General features: G+C 46.0%; 1 protein-coding gene and 1 long non-coding RNA gene across 6 annotated transcripts in view; one reads left to right on the top strand and one right to left on the bottom strand.

Moving 5' to 3' along the window:
- The window catches only part of IL11 (interleukin 11), a 70,425-nt gene that overhangs the window by 25,849 nt on the left and 29,180 nt on the right, over positions 1-15,396 (top strand). For 3 of the 5 annotated variants that reach the window (XM_083472999.1, XM_083473003.1, XM_083473002.1), the window contains exon 2: positions 1,458-1,555. The gene's annotated coding sequence lies outside the window, so the exon portion shown is untranslated. Of the gene's footprint in view, positions 1-1,430; positions 1,556-8,626; positions 8,953-15,396 lie in introns of those variants that run through there. The other 2 variants (XM_083473000.1, XM_083473001.1) reach the window with 2 other exon arrangements.
- On the bottom strand, positions 4,638-11,774 carry LOC310692299. Its single transcript, XR_014518715.1, has 3 exons — positions 11,212-11,774; positions 9,712-9,931; positions 4,638-6,190 (listed from the first exon to the last, which is right to left on the bottom strand). It is a non-coding gene; the product is annotated as an uncharacterized lncRNA (long non-coding RNA).

The following is a 15,396-nucleotide window of genomic DNA, read 5'->3' on the forward strand; positions in this document are numbered from 1 at the left end:
AGTTGCTTAATCTGGGCACCCTGCTCTGACAGTCACTCCACCGAGTTGGTGTGCCATTGGAAAAGCCCCCATGGGCGTCAAGCCAAAGGCGGAGAGAAGGTTTCCCCCATCACCTCATGGCCAAATATTTGCCCATCCGGCTTGTGTTTTCCTTGGCACCAACCCTGCTCCTTGACATTCCATCCCGGGTTTTGCTGTTATATGTCTTCCATGCACAGAGTGTTCTCAACCCAACGAGCGCCTAAGAAAATTGCAAGGTGACCCGTGATGACACAAGGCATTGCCAACACAGTTTCAAGTCTAGCTTTGCCCTCAAGAGGGATAGAAACATTTTAAAAAGGGAAGCTGGGGTTCTTGGGGAGCTGAATTCTGTTTCAGTTCTGTGCCTTGCTTGCATTTGTGCATAATTAGAGAATAAGCATAACCAGTGCTCTTTTTTAAAAGGAAAAAAAAGGTGCTGGTATTCACCATGTTGTTACAGTCAGTGCCACACTTTTAACATGGGGGGGGGGGGGAGAGATGCTGGTACTATGTACCCTTGAGTGCCCCCAGAAAAATGCACTGAGCATAACTTTGGTTATAAGGTTGTTACGAGGGTGGAACTGAGACTCACTTTTCTCACCTCAAGTTATTTTAGAAATTATTTAAATGACAGCACACTTTTGGAATGTGAAGTGATACGGATGTTTGCCTCTGATCATCTTGAGTATCCCTGCCCCAATGCACGCAAATGGGTAATGGTATTTGGGGCTTTTACGTGGGGAAGAGCAAATAAAGGGGAGCAAAGTTTATAAAACTATGCCTGGAGAAAGCGGATAGTTGAGAGACAGGTTTTTCTCCCACTCTCGTGATGCTAGAACCCGGAGCCATCCAATTTAACCCGAGTAGGACAGACGAAAATAAGTGCTTATGTGTACATGTAATTAAACTATAGAACTGTCCCCACAAGATGTTGCGATGGCTGCCAATTTAGCTGGCTTTAAAATGAGATTAGTCACAATGGCTGTGTATTGCTTCCAGAATCAGAGGCCATATGCTTCTGAATACCAAATGCTGGGAATCATGAATGAAAGTGTACTCTTGTGCTCATGTGCTGTTTGTGAGCTTCCCACAGGCATGTGGTTGACCACCGTGAGAGCAGAATGTTGGACTAGATAGGCCTTTGGTCTCACCCGGCAGGGACGTATTATGATATGAGATACATCCCTTCCCCGAATGCCAGGCATTGTGCCCACAACTTCTAGATCAAATGGCTTTCATCCAGCTTTTACTCTCCGCTGTGACACACCAAATCAAGGACACCTGCCCAAGGTACAAGGGAACTGGTGGCGGAGGGCTTACAACAGCCCTCCATACTTGCTTGCAGCAGATTCAAGGTCCAGTCTTGAACTGTGTTTGAATAACAAGACTACATTCTGATTTCTCACCAGATTCCTTTTCTCCTTTCCTCCTATCAGCCTATCATCTTCTCAACAGCAGTTCCCTGGACAGGCCCCACAGCAGAATGAACAGGAGAGCCCTTAAATGCAGCGAAGCTTGGTTACTACATTTTAAAGTAAGTAAAACCATGAGTATTACATTTTAAAGGTAAAGGTAAAGGGACCCCTGACCATTAGGTCCAGTTGTGGCCGACTCGGGGGTTGCAGCGCTCATCTCGCTTTATTGGCTGAGGGAGCTGGCCAATAAAGCTTCCGGGTCATGTGGCCAGCATGACTAAGTCACTTCTGGTGAACCAGAGCAGCACACGGAAATGCCGTTTACCTTCCCACTGGAGCGGTACCTATTTATCTACTTGCACTTTGACGTGCTTTCGAACTGCTAGGTTGGCAGGAGCAGGGACCGAGCAACGGGAGCTCACCCCGTCACGGGGATTCGAATTGCTGACCTTCCGATCGGCAAGTCCTAGGCTCTGCGGTTTAACCCACAGCGCCACCCGCGTCCCCACATTTTAAAGAGCACTCCCCAAATAAGACCATTCCACCCAGAGTCTAAAATTGCCTAATTGCACCACTACTTCTCATATTAGAGCTCTGAGGGCCCCTCCAAACTGGTGGGTTGTTGTTGTTTTTTGCAACATGTAATTCCCACCCACTTTTTTGCTAAATATTTTTATTGTCACTGACACTATAATAGTGCATTAATGGTGAATTGATACTGGATTGTCCGCACATCAATCTGCTTTACTCGTTCTGCAATGCTTCCCCAATGTTATTGCATTTTTGCCACTCTTGTTCTATAGCACAATGGAAGTGGGGCAGAAAGCAACAATCCACAATATTTGCAGTATAAAAAGTCACAGGAGTTCAGCAGGAAGTTATAGGTGATTGAAAATGAAGCAGCACATCAACCCCAAAACTTTAGCAGGCCCAAACAGTATTTTGCAGGCTTATGACCACCCTGATGCACAGATGCACGATAAAAAGGATGTCCGGAGGGACCCTGAGTTATATACACACAAATCACATTTCCCAAATACTAGCAATAAAGGACTGCTTAGATATTACATGCTGAAGTGGTGCAATTCAGCAACCCGGGTTTCTGCTAACCTCTTGCACTGGTGGCATCCTTTATTTTGAACATGATTTGGAAGTCAGACAACTTATCCAAGATGGAGAAAAACCTGATCTGTAATAGGTTTTATAAGGCACCAAGCTTGCCACTTATATGGCTGAACTGGGAGCAACCAGAACATGGGAAATCGGCAAAAGATGCTTCAGGAAGGTTAATTCTCATTAGACCTTTCAGAGTAGCCATTGAAGTATCTGGGGGTACTTCTCTGGATTCTGTTCCCCTTGGGGGATTTTTGGAGACCTTGTAAGGCCTGCATTTCCACATTGGGAATGAAAGGACCTAGCCAGGAAGTCTGGCTCCATATATGGCCAATTCTTAAATAGAATTTATTTTACTTGTATGGGGTGGGGGAGGAAGAGATATTGTTGCAATAAAATTCCAAGGTGCCTTCTTCAGAAACATCATAAGAGATAGACAGACAGACAGACCACTTGAGGGGAGTGAGACCAACTCCCCCCCCCCAATGCCCATTAGGACATGCAGGCTAAAATTACTACAGGCCAGAAGATGGTTCATAGTGCCTCCTCTACCCCCCAACCAAGAAAAACAGGGGAGCATATGAGACATCAGTTTAAACGTTTGTCTCTCTCTCTCACACACACACATACGGAACGCGCCACTCGCTCCGTTGAGCTGATGGTAAAGTTCCGATTGCACACACACTTACACACCCCCTCACGCCACCTCACAGCACACACACCTTGGCCTGGGGCTGTGTTTATGCCTGAGTCACACTGGGGGAAACTGTACGTCTGGGGCCCGCCCGGCTGGAGGGCTGGACAGACAAGCCTTCCAATGGACAGACAGAAACTGTCTACCTGAGAAAGCTGTCCCTCCCTCCCTCCCTCTGTGTGTGTGTGTGTGTTTGGCAAGACATGAGAGAGCAAGGACCTGTGTGCCTGCTTTTGTAAGACTGTATTCTTCAGTCCTCCACTTTGGCTTCCTTTTTGCCCCCCGCCCCCAAAAAGAGACTTTTTTGGTGCATTTGAGCCCAGTGCCAATACTGACTTCCTGGCCCCAAAAAGTGTGAAGAAGGAGAGTATTCAGCTCTATAACCTTCTTGCCTCCAAAATCTACCCAGAGCTACTTGTGATTGTTCTGTGTAAACCAAAAGCTCCCACAAACCTTTGAGACCAGCAGGCAAGACTTTGCATTGGTAGGTAGCAAGGAGTTAACCCCCACTGAGCTCCTCAAAGGAAAATCCATAAGAATTGTATGAGGCTCCTCTGATAACCCTCCCTGTTTGTTAGGTTTTTCTGCTCAGGCTCTTCTCTGACAGCCTCCTTGTGTCAGAGGTAGGCTCTTCACTCACAAGGGAGAGGACTTCCTCAGCAGTCGTGCCCCAGTTATGGAATGCCTTCCCTAAAGTGGCTCACCTGGTGCTGATGTTGCAATCTTTTCTCTGCCGGACGAAGAGGGGTTCCACATCAGGCTTTTTAAAAATTATTTGTGTTATTACACCTCACCTCTTCACAATACACATGACACCCCAACACTTGTGTTGATGGTGCTACTTCCGATCCTTCATGCCAGGATTTCCCAGACTAGTTTTATTCCGGCTTTTTTTTTTACTTCCGCTATTCTTACTGGATTGCCGAAGTGGCTTTGATCCTGCAAAATTGATTTGGTCTCCCCTTTTCCACATCTTCCTGCTCCTTCCCATCTTTGACCATACAATGGTTGTGTGAGAAGGATGTTTTATCCTCAGTTTTCAATGGTGACTCCCCACTTGTGGAACGCTCTCCCAAGGAAGACTCACCTGGCAGCATCGTTCCATAGCTTTAGGCGTGAGGCAAAAATATTTCATTTTCACTAGGCCTTTGGCTTTTAATTACCTGTGGCCTCCTTGGGTGGGTGGGATGTTAAAATCCTGTCTTTTAAAAATAGGATTGTCCATTATATTCTTTTTTTCCTTTATTTTATGCTGGTTTTAATGTTTGCACTTGTTTATATACTGCATTATAAATCACTTTGAGTTTCCTTCGTTAAAAAAAAAGAACAATAATTTTTATTAATAAATAAACAAATAAATAAAATTTTATTCCCATTGACTGAACAGTTATGTTAATGATCGCCATATTTAATATATATGTGGATGTTACTTCCCAGTGCTCACCTGTGCTTCTGCACAGCTCCAAAGGTAAGTTTTCAAATAAAGTACAGTGGTAACTCAGGTTACAGACACTTCAGGTTACAGGCGCTTCAGGTTACAGATTCTGCTAACCCAGAAATAGTACCTCAGGTTGAGAACTTTGCTTCAGGATGAGAACAGAAATCTCGTGGTGGCAGCGGGAGGCCCCATTAGCTAAAGTGGTACCTCAGGTTAAGAACAGTTTCAGGTTAAGAACGGACCTCCAGAACGAATTAAGTTCTTAACCCAAGGTACCACTCTATGTTGCTATCCCTGCTGCTTCCCTGAGCAAATGCATGCTGCTGCTGCCGGGTGGACACAGGAAAAGGGAATTAGACATAAGCATGAGGCAAGAAGATGGGAAGAGAGAACTAGCAAGGGGAACTCACCGGAACTCAGTTCTGGCACCTCTCAGGTGGGTGCCATTGCCATTCTTAGTAAGAGAAAGAGGGAAGCGTTCATGGTGAGTTCCAGCACCTCTTATTCTAGAAAAATAGCACTGACTGTATACATTGGTTGTACACTGAACAGGATACAGAGTTGTATATACAGTGGTACCTCGGGTTAAGTACTTAATTCGTTCTGGAGGTCTGTTCTTAACCTGAAACTGTTCTTAACCTGAAGCACCACTTTAGCTAATGGGGACTCCTGCTGCTGCCGCGCCGCCAGAGCACGATTTCTGTTCTCATCCTGAAGCAAAGATCTTAATCCGAGGTACTATTTCTGGGTTAGCGGAGTCTGTAACCTGAAGCGTATGTAACCTGAGGTACCACTGTAATCATTTTAAAAATAAATATATGAAAGAATGATTCTAAGAGGCTGTCTTCGCCAAAGAAGCTTCCCAGCTGAACTTTACCCCAAAAGTTGGTCCAAAAAGACTGTTAATCTGACACTTCAGCCCAGCAGGGGTGCTGGAAGGAGCAAAAGTTAGGAATGTTGACAAGGGCCAGAAATCCCAGCCTCCGTTCCCATCAGAGGGCACTTAGGGGAAGCGAGCAATGAACACTCATTAGCTCTGCACCTTGTGGTCACTGCGAACTCAGACGATACTTCCGTTTACTGTGCAGCGTTGACGTGAGCTGGGATTTTCATTCCTTGGCCGAGGTTCAGGATTTCCAAACTGTTTGTTTGTAAACTGCAGCGAAGCACTTGGTCATTCTCACTGATTCACTGACATTTCTCAGAGCCGGGTTTGGGACAGCCCCTTGAAAAGCCCAGATTGCACCAATTCCTGGTCTCGGCTTCCTTGCAGGAGGCTGTGTTTGTTATGCGATGACGAAGGAGAACGGGAGCTTCCATTCAATGCCATCTAAAAGGCACATGGAAAGAAACCTAGACTCCATTTCCCCCAAGGTTTTGTTGTTCTTTCCCTCATGAAACTTCCTCCTTCCCTGGTCTCGAAGTTGGTTGAGAAGTTGATAGCAAGGTTATATCACTCTGGCAACTCACCTTCCTCCATCCCCAGTATTGGCGAAATGGTCGGTCGGTCTGAAATGGGAGATATAGGAGCAGCTGATTGCTCAGCCCCCAGTTCTCCACAAAACTGGTACCCACAGGAAGCAACTTATTATGGGTTTTGATCCTGCTGTCAGAGCCAGGTCAAGGTCAAATACCTGACAGCATACCTCCAGATTTGGAATGTGTGTCTTCCAGCTCCAGGCTTGGGAGATTTGAGCATACAGTATACAATTCCATATACCTTCTGTCAGCCAGTGTTTTAAGCCTCAGGTCTCTGGACTGTGCTAGCTGTTATATGTAGCTGTGTGTAACTTTTTCTTTATGTTTTTGAAAAGCAGCCTTAGGAGGCTGTTTTCAGGAGCAGAGAAATGGTAGGTGGGAAGGGAAGCTATTAAAATCCCACACAAACACCCTCAGTTGTTTTGTTTGTTTGTTTTGCTTCCGTATAATCTCTACCCTTGCTGGGCAATAAAACAAAAACAAAAAACAGCTTTTGGAGGGCAATTTTTCTTAAAAATTTGTTTGTAAGCACCTCATCACCTTTTCCCACAACCCCTCCAGCCTTATTTCCAGACTCCTGAGGCTGCTTTCAGAAAAACTCAGGAAGTGGTCCTCTGATCCCCACTAGACTGTAGCAAGGCATTGAATGAAGGTAGGCTGCTAAAAATTATTTCTGTGGCTGTCCTTTAAAACAAAGTGCTTACATGTCCTTGTGTCAGCCCTTGAGACATCTCACTTAGCTCACATTTTTACTCATGGGAAAGTGATAGCGAAGCTACCCAGTGAGCTTTCTAGGCCAAGGAATTTGGATTCTGGCCACTGTAGTGAGCATGCTGCCACTGAAGACTGAAAGTCTTCATGGCTTTTCTTTGCTTGCAAAATCTGTCCTGGTTTTCTCTGGGTCTGTGGCCCCCTGTCCATTAAAATCCCTCACTTAAGAGTCATTGATCAGTGTAAGGAGCAGGGCCTACACTGTGGTGGCTCTTGTAGTCCCTCTGGAAGGTTCTAGAATAAATGTGTCTGTGTGGCCTCACTTGAATTGAGACTCTGGCATGTTAACTAGCTACAGTATGCGACCTCCAAGCTGTTTGCGTCCAACTTCTCTTAGCAACAAGTGGCGTTCAGATGGATCAATAACATGTGAGTTAGATGAGGTAACTATTCAGTGGATTTGTAGCTGGTTGACTGACTGAACCCAAAGAGTACTCTCTAATGGTTCCTCGTCATCCTAGAAAAAAGTGACAAGTTCTGTGCTGGGTCCATTGTTGTTCAATGTCTTTATAAACGAATTGGATGAAGGAATTGAGGGGATGCTTATCAAATTTGCAGATGGCACCAAACGGGAGGGGTGCCACTGAAGATGGAATTGGAATTCAATATGACAACAGCAGGTTGCAGAACTGGGCCAAAACTAACAAAATGAATTTCAATAGGGGAAAACATAAGGCCCTACACTTAGGCAGGAAGAACCAGCTGCACCAATAGAAGATGGGGAACACCTGGCTTGCCAGTAGTAGATATGAAAAGGATCTAGGGGTCTTGGTGGACCACAAGCTTAACATGAGTCAACAGTGTGACGTAGCAGCAAAAAACCCCTAATGCTATTCCAGGCTGCATCAGAAGAAGTATAGTGTCCCAATCAAATGAAGTAATAGTACCACTCTATTCTGTTAGACAATACCTGGGGTACTGTGTCCAGTTCTAGGCACCACAATTTAAGAAGGATATTGACAAGCTGGAAGGTGTGCAGAGGAGGGCAACCAAGATGATAAAGGTTCTGGAAAGCAGGCCTTATGAGGAATGATTGAGGAAGCTGGGCATCTTTAGAGTAGAGTAAAGAGTAGACTTGAGAAGAGATGTGATAGCCATCTTCAGATATGCCAAGGGCTGTCACATGGAAGATGGAGCAAACTTGTTTCTTCCTGCTCTGGAGGCTAGGGCCCAAACTAGTGGATTCAAGTTACAAGAAAGGAAATTTTGACTAAACATCAGGAAGAACTTTCTGACAGTAAGAGCTGGAACAGACTCTCACGAAAGGTGGCGGACTCTCCTTCCTTGGAGGAGGAGTTTTTAAGCAGAGGTTGGACGGCCATCTGTCATGGATGCTTTAGCTGAGATCCCTGCATTGCAGGGGGTTGGACTAGATGACCCTCGGGGTCCCTTCCAACTCTATGATTCTTTGATTCTATGAACGTAGAAAATTGAATCAGATTTAGCTTTAAAGAGCAGGTTTTCGCAGGGAAAACTCAGGGCAAAAATAAAAACAACAACCCCCCCCCACTTGGACATGGAGTGTTATAGCGCAGGCATTTGAAGAACTGGGGCAAAAGTTAAGTGTGGATATAATCCCTGCTGGCGCAGGAAAGAGGGCATCCCATATAGAGTGGCCACAATTTTTTTGCCTCTAGTGAACACCTCAGGAAAAGCTCTGAGGAATTCTGAGGAAAGCCTTGATAAGATCAAACCGGGATTTTTGTGCGTTTGATTTGGGGTCCTGCACATCTCTAGATTTCTGCCAGATCTCATGCCACGTGAAATTCCAACCAGACTCTTCAAATTTTGAAGGAACCTAAAAGGGTTGTGTTTGTTTTAAGTGCACGGCCTCAGTCGGCACCCCTCATTTCCTGACCATGTGTGAAAGGGGATGCATTTTCTTCCTAGGGGCCTAAGGTACCTTTGAGCTGGACTTGTAAGCAAGATTTCAAGTAGGATGGAGAACCACCTTGCCTTCAGGCACTGGGAAATCCAGCTGAAACCCGATACTTTTGCACAATGGCGTGTAACTCTGTGAGGTAAGACACTGTCCATTTTGGTACAGAAAAAAAACTTCAGCATTCCTGGGGCAGGCAGGGGTAATTTGTTTTACGAAAGTGTCATGAACAGGGATGCTTTTCTAGGGATGGCAAAGGTGTACCTGGCTTGGCTGAGCATTTGGAAGACCGCATAAGGCAGGGGTAGGCAACCTAAGGCCCGTGGGCCAGATGCGGCCCAATCGCCTTCTAAATCCAGCCCGTGGATGGTCTGGAAATCAGCGTGTTTTTACAAGAGTAGAATGTGTCCTTTTATTTAAAATGCACCTCTGGGTTATTTGTGGGGTCTGCCTGGTGTTTTTACATGAGTAGACTGTGTGCTTTTAATTTAAAATGCATCTCTGGGTTATTTGTGGGGCCTGCCTGGTGTTTTTACATGAGTAGACTGTGTGCTTTTAATTTAAAATGCATCTCTGGGTTATTTGTGGGGCCTGCCTGGTGTTTTTACATGAGTAGACTGTGTGCTTTTAATTTAAAATGCATCTCTGGGTTATTTGTGGGGCATTGGAATTCGTTCATTTTTTCCCCCTTCAAAATATAGTCCGGCCCCCCACAAGTTCTGAGGGATGGTGGACTTCCCCACGGCTGAAAAAGGTTGCTGACCCCTGACATAGGGCAACGGGCAGAAATGTCTCCCTCCCACCCCGTACAGCTTTGGGGCATGCATGTGTGGGTCTCTCCTTTCTGCCTGCCGCACACCTGCCCTTCCCCACCACCTCCCCTGCCGGAGTCGTATCTGACCTGTGTTTTCCGTTGCTTCCCTGCGTTGTTATGGAGAGCGTTTACGACGCTGTCATCTCACACAGGCCCCATTCACAGCGCCGAAGCTACTTCCAAGGACCTGGCATTTAGGCACTCTTTCCTTTGGAGACCATTGGGGAGGGGGTTTCAGGCTCCCCCGTGAAACTGCCATTTCTTCCATTTTGGGGGCACCACAGCCATGTTTTAGCAGCACCTCCTGCTGGGTATGAAGGAGAACCTGGGCTGGGAATTAAGATCCTCCAGGAATTGTCTCCCATCTACACATCCCTCCCTATAATCCCCCTGAAATATACTCAGAGTTGCAAAGTGATTTCATGCTCTTTATTCAGCTCATAGTGGTGAGGAGGAATGAATGAAAGTCCCCTCACAGTATCTGCTTTATATACATTATTTACACAATGGGCTGCACATGATTGGCTAATTCTGGAATTCTACTGTAAGCCAATCAGGTTGTGGATTCACTTCTATCTGGAGCAGGATTGGGTGGTTCCTGCCAACCAATCATACTGCTGCATTGTTCTAGGACCAATCAGACTGCTGCATTCTGAATCCTATTGTTCTAGGACCAATCAGACTGCTGCAGTTTGGATCCTATTCAACTCAGTACATAACACCCCGGAATCCCGCCTCACCCCTAGTAGGACTCCCCTGTCTTTAACATGTCAGAGATTCAGGCGGCAATTCAACCGATGCAGATTTTCACAGTATGGAGATGCCCAGATGGGGAATGTATTGTTAGTTGCATATACCAACCCGTCTCAGAGCACCAGAGCCCTTAGCAACATATAATTTTAAAAGGGGCACCCATATTCCTAGGTAATGTTAACGTCTGGTTCGATGGCAGTTTTTGTTTCGTCCCATGGAAGATCTCCAGCTTTTTGTATTTAATCTGTATTGTTTTAATTTGTATAAACTGCCTTGAGTCCTGGTCTGGGGGGAAAGGCTGGATATAAAAATATATAATAAACATCATCATAATAACCCGCTTTCTCCTTGGAGTAAATGGCTCATGGGCGAGTTGCCACATGGTGGCAGTGTGGGGTTAATAGAGGTGGAAAGGGGCAGGGCAGGTGTGGCCTGAGGGCTGTGTTCCCCCCAGCCTCAAGGATCGAAGGTTGTATCTGAAGCTTGGATGCCTAGGATCAAGGGTACATTCAGGCCTGAAATCTCTGGACGCTCTTTAGAGAATTACTTGACTCCCAGCCTCAGTTGCCTAACCTGTTCAATGGGGATAATAATAGCAACCTGCTTTCACAGAATTGTTGCGAATATAAATGAATTTAAGAAGCACTTACTCTCCCTGAATCAAAGGGATAAAATGAATGGAGGCTACAAATCTGAGTGATAAGCGTTTCACAGGCAAGACGTGGTGGAAAGTGAGCTGTTAGTTCCAGAGCAACTATTGCCAAATTGCCCCAACAGCAGGAGCGGCGGTTGTGGGGACCTTATCTGTTCCTCATAGATGTTGCAAACACTTACTGTTGCACAGGTAGAATTTCATTCAGCACCCCATTTTGGGAGTGAAAGGATCTGACATCATTCTGATTTGCTGAACTTTGGGCTGAGAGTGTCTCCTCTACCCACAACTCCTCCTAGCATGTTGCTTGGCTTGCTTTCTTGAGCCATCAAAATCTACCTTGCTCCGTAAGTTCAGTGCATCCTGTCTGCTTCCGCTTGCTGCAGTGGGCTGGATTTCGCGAAAGGATTCTGCTTGATGAGCCCAAGTGTTGAACCCTAAAGTGCTTTGATTCTCACACTCTGGTTAGGGCTGACTTATAGGTTTATTTTGAGTCTACACTGAATTCTAGCCACCTGACCGCAGTCCATGTGGAGGGTGCTCTGCCATGCACTGAGACAGATTGGATTCTGCACTGAACTTTAAGAACTTGGAAAGCTGCAGCAGTGGTTGTGTGCAAAAAGTGGCTCCACAGCAGGTTAATGAGGGCCTATAAACAACCATGGCTGCTGCAGTCTTCTGAATGTCCTCTTTCGAACTGCTATTGGCTCATAAACTCGGCAGTAACATCTATGGGACCTTCCCATAGATTAGGTGTGGTCCTCCATATGGTCTTCCATATGAGGACTGAACTACAACTCCCATCATCCCTGGTCATTAACTTTGCTTGCTGGGGCTGACCAGACTTGTAGTTCTGCAACATCTAGAGGACCAAGTGTTCCCCACACCTGGGCCTCATCTGTGGACCTTATTTATGTATTACTCTTTGTGAATCCCACCCTTCCTTCCTTCAAGGGACTTAAATTGGCAAGCATGGTTTCTCCTCATCGTTTTAACAATCCTGTGAGGTAGGTTAGGCTGAGAGACAGCGGCTGGCCCAAAGTACAGTAGTACCTCAGGTTAAGTACTTAATTTGTTCCGGAGGTCCATTATTAACCTGAAACTGTTCTTAACCTGAAGCACCACGTTAGCTAATGGGGCCTCCCGCTGCTGCTGCGCCGCCAGAGCACGATTTCTGTTCTCATCCTGAAGCAAAGTTCTTAACCTGAAGCACTATTTCTGGGTTAGCGGAGTCTGTAACCTGAAGCATATGTAACCTGAAGTGTATGTAACCCGAGGTACCACTGTATGCTCTGTGTGTGAACAGTGATTTAAACCTGTGTCCAAATCCAACACTGTAATAGGTTACCTTGCCTCTCCCATCACCCCAAAGGACCCTTTCCAATCACTTGCCGAAGAGGAAGATTTGTAACGATAACCACCCACCCCCTTGCAGGTTCACAACAAGGCCCCTGGGTTGCTAGGAAACATAAAAGGGAGGGAGATCCATCAAACTCCCCCCCCCCCCAATACCAGAGGCAAGGGAAAGAAGCTGAAGCCAGGACATTTTGGGAAGAAAAACGAAGACTAATTGTCTAAGCAGGGTCAGTGCGTGCGCATGGATGCAATTGTAAAAAGAGCTTTGAAGGAGCCAGGACTCCTGGGTTCTCTCGTGAGGGGACTACGACTCTGTGGGTTAGAGCAGAGGATTGTGGGAAGAGGCAAGATTTCCCATCCACCGTATACTGCTTTCCCAGACGGACCGCACCGGGCGATGACCGCACAGTTTTTGTGTGGAGTTTGTGTCACTGTCTGTCCCAATTACGACCCTCTTCTCCCGCTCCCCCCATCCCCTCCCAGCCAGCCTGGCTGGCTCCCTCCCCACATCTTCTCATCTCTGCCAGGCACAGAGGAAGTGAAAAGGCACCTGCAACTCTCTCTCTCTCTGTATGGATATTAATCCTTAGCCCCAGAAAATTTCCCAGAAACCCCCAGTAAGCTGGCTCTTTTTTTCTCTGACACCCTTTTTCTCTCTTCCTAGAGAACACGGCGTCCTTCCTCATCCCATCAGCCCCCGAATGTTATGTCAGCAGTGTGACATGGTCTGCCCACCCCCCCCCAACCTGTGACACAATCAGTGATTTGTGGGTTCTTCTGTCAAGCTGACACATCGACTTTGCTAGGTCCGGAAGACCAGTGGTCCCCGGGCGTTGTGCGTTTGCGTGTGTTTTAAGAGGAGTCAATGATTTTTGACGAGTGGCTAGTGACTCCACTTAATGAGAGTGTTAAAAGGGCACCCTGCCTTGACTCAGAGAACTGGACACAGGAGGAGGGGGGCATTTTTCTGTGATCTTGTGCAACTGACCCGAAGAGAGTCAGAGCTGCAGATTCAGAGTCTCCGATCACAAACTTTCATCTCCTAGCCTCAAAACCACAATTTAGCCATTGGGATAGGTGACTGACCCAGCTACCTCGTCTCGAATCCTCGGGCTATCCGGGACTGACTCAGGGACAGGATGGCACCTAGAGAAATCCTGGCTCCGAGACTTCCTCCCCTTTTATCCCAGTCCTTTCCCTCAAGGTATGAGGCATTCTACCTCCCTAAAATTGCTAACTTTCTCGTCAGATTCAAGACTTAATTTGAACTGTGTTTTGCCTGAGATAGAAACCCCCAGAACCTGTTTCCAAAGTCAAGGTTCATTATTTACAACATACCTGCTAACAGTGTTGGTGTCATCTGAGGCTTCCTTCCTAAAACTACTTGTCCTGTGTGGCTGGAGGAGTGCCTCTGAGCATGTGCAGAATGCAGTATTTTCATATAATGAGTAAAAAGCCTCAGGACATTCCCAAGCATCTAGGAGAAAGGAATGGATTATTTCATGGCACAATGGTACCCAGGAACATTTAAGAGTCGGTGCTTTTCCTTTTTAAAATTAGGTGTAGATTAGGCTCCTTTGTCCCCAAAGAATTCCAGAAACCAGGTGTCAAAGCAAACTTAAAAAGGAAGGAAAAACAAATTTACTCAAAGCTTTCAAACTATTCCCTTCTCCAGCCCTACCAGTTATTGTGCCCCTCAAATTTCCTTCCTCAATTTTGCAGTGATAGGTTCAATCAAACATTTTCAATTCAGATTCTAATCGCTGTCAGAAATTAAAAGTGGGTCCCATGTTAGAGTTGAGAGAGAGCCAACCTTGTGCCACGAAATGTTGAACCAGATCTCCCATCAGCCCCATCAGTGACCAGGGATGATTATTGTGTTACAGGGTCCCTCCAGACTGGTGGGTGGGTGTATTCTGGACTGTCCACACATCACTGAGCTTCATTGGTTGTTCTGCGATGCTTCCCCAGTTGTTGAATTGTTGCTGTCAGGTGTGAAAAGTTGCAGAACTTCAGCAGGAAGTTATGGGACATGCATGAATTGGAAATGAAGCAGTATGTCTGCCCAGAAAAACTTTTACAGGCACAAACAATTGAAATCAGGACCACGTATAACTGCCTTGATACAATCATAAACACAAATCGTCATGAACACACAATAAAAAGGACTTCTGGGGGGTTCAAAATAAAGGTCTGTTCTACCTGACTTTCTGCTCCAGACGGAAGCAGAGAGAGAGCTACATTCTGTTATTAGACCATTTGCCATTTTCTCATTTTCCTGAACATCTGCAGGGTGCAGGGTTGTCGAACTGAGAACGCTAGTGTGTAAGTAGTGAGGGTAGAGGTCTGGGAAGCTTTCTTGTCACAAAGTCCTTCTTTATATGTTGGGCCATAGCCTGTGCATTTTTTTGCTGCTGACTCTGCAAGAAGAGACTGTGCTAGTACGTAGCCTAAAATCTTTCCAGCGGCTCCTCCTCCCTTCATCCAACCCTTCTGGTATCATCTTCCTGTCTGCTCTTGCTTCATAGTTGCCTCCTCCCAAAACACAACTCCTTCTCTGCTCCCTAAACATTTATTCGGAAAGAGAAACATAGGTAGCTGCCTTATGCTAAATCAAGGCATTGGTCCATTGAGCTCAGTATTGCTTGCACTGACTGGCAACAGCTCTCCAGGATTTTAGACAGAAGTCTATCCCATCACTACCTGGAGATACCAACGTTTGAATAAGTCCCATTTCGTCCAGTGGGACAAGTCAATGTACATAGAATTGTTGCCTGTAACACTCATTTAAACAGCACTTTTCAAAGGGCAGCAAAGTTATCTCGTTTCTTACAACAGATGCCTTTAAAAAATGGTGACTTGGGGGCGTGTCTCTGTGGATCTTCCTTTAATTCTTGGTTCAATTATGTAACCCCAGAGAGGAAATAAACCACACACCCAGACGACCTAAAATATGACCCACTAACCTTCACCTGGGGCACCCATATTGGTCTTGATCTGCTAGGTGAGGC

Source organism: Podarcis liolepis, assembly GCF_965112155.1.
Source record: "Podarcis liolepis genome assembly, chromosome: 13".
NCBI classification, from domain to species: domain Eukaryota; kingdom Metazoa; phylum Chordata; class Lepidosauria; order Squamata; family Lacertidae; genus Podarcis; species Podarcis liolepis.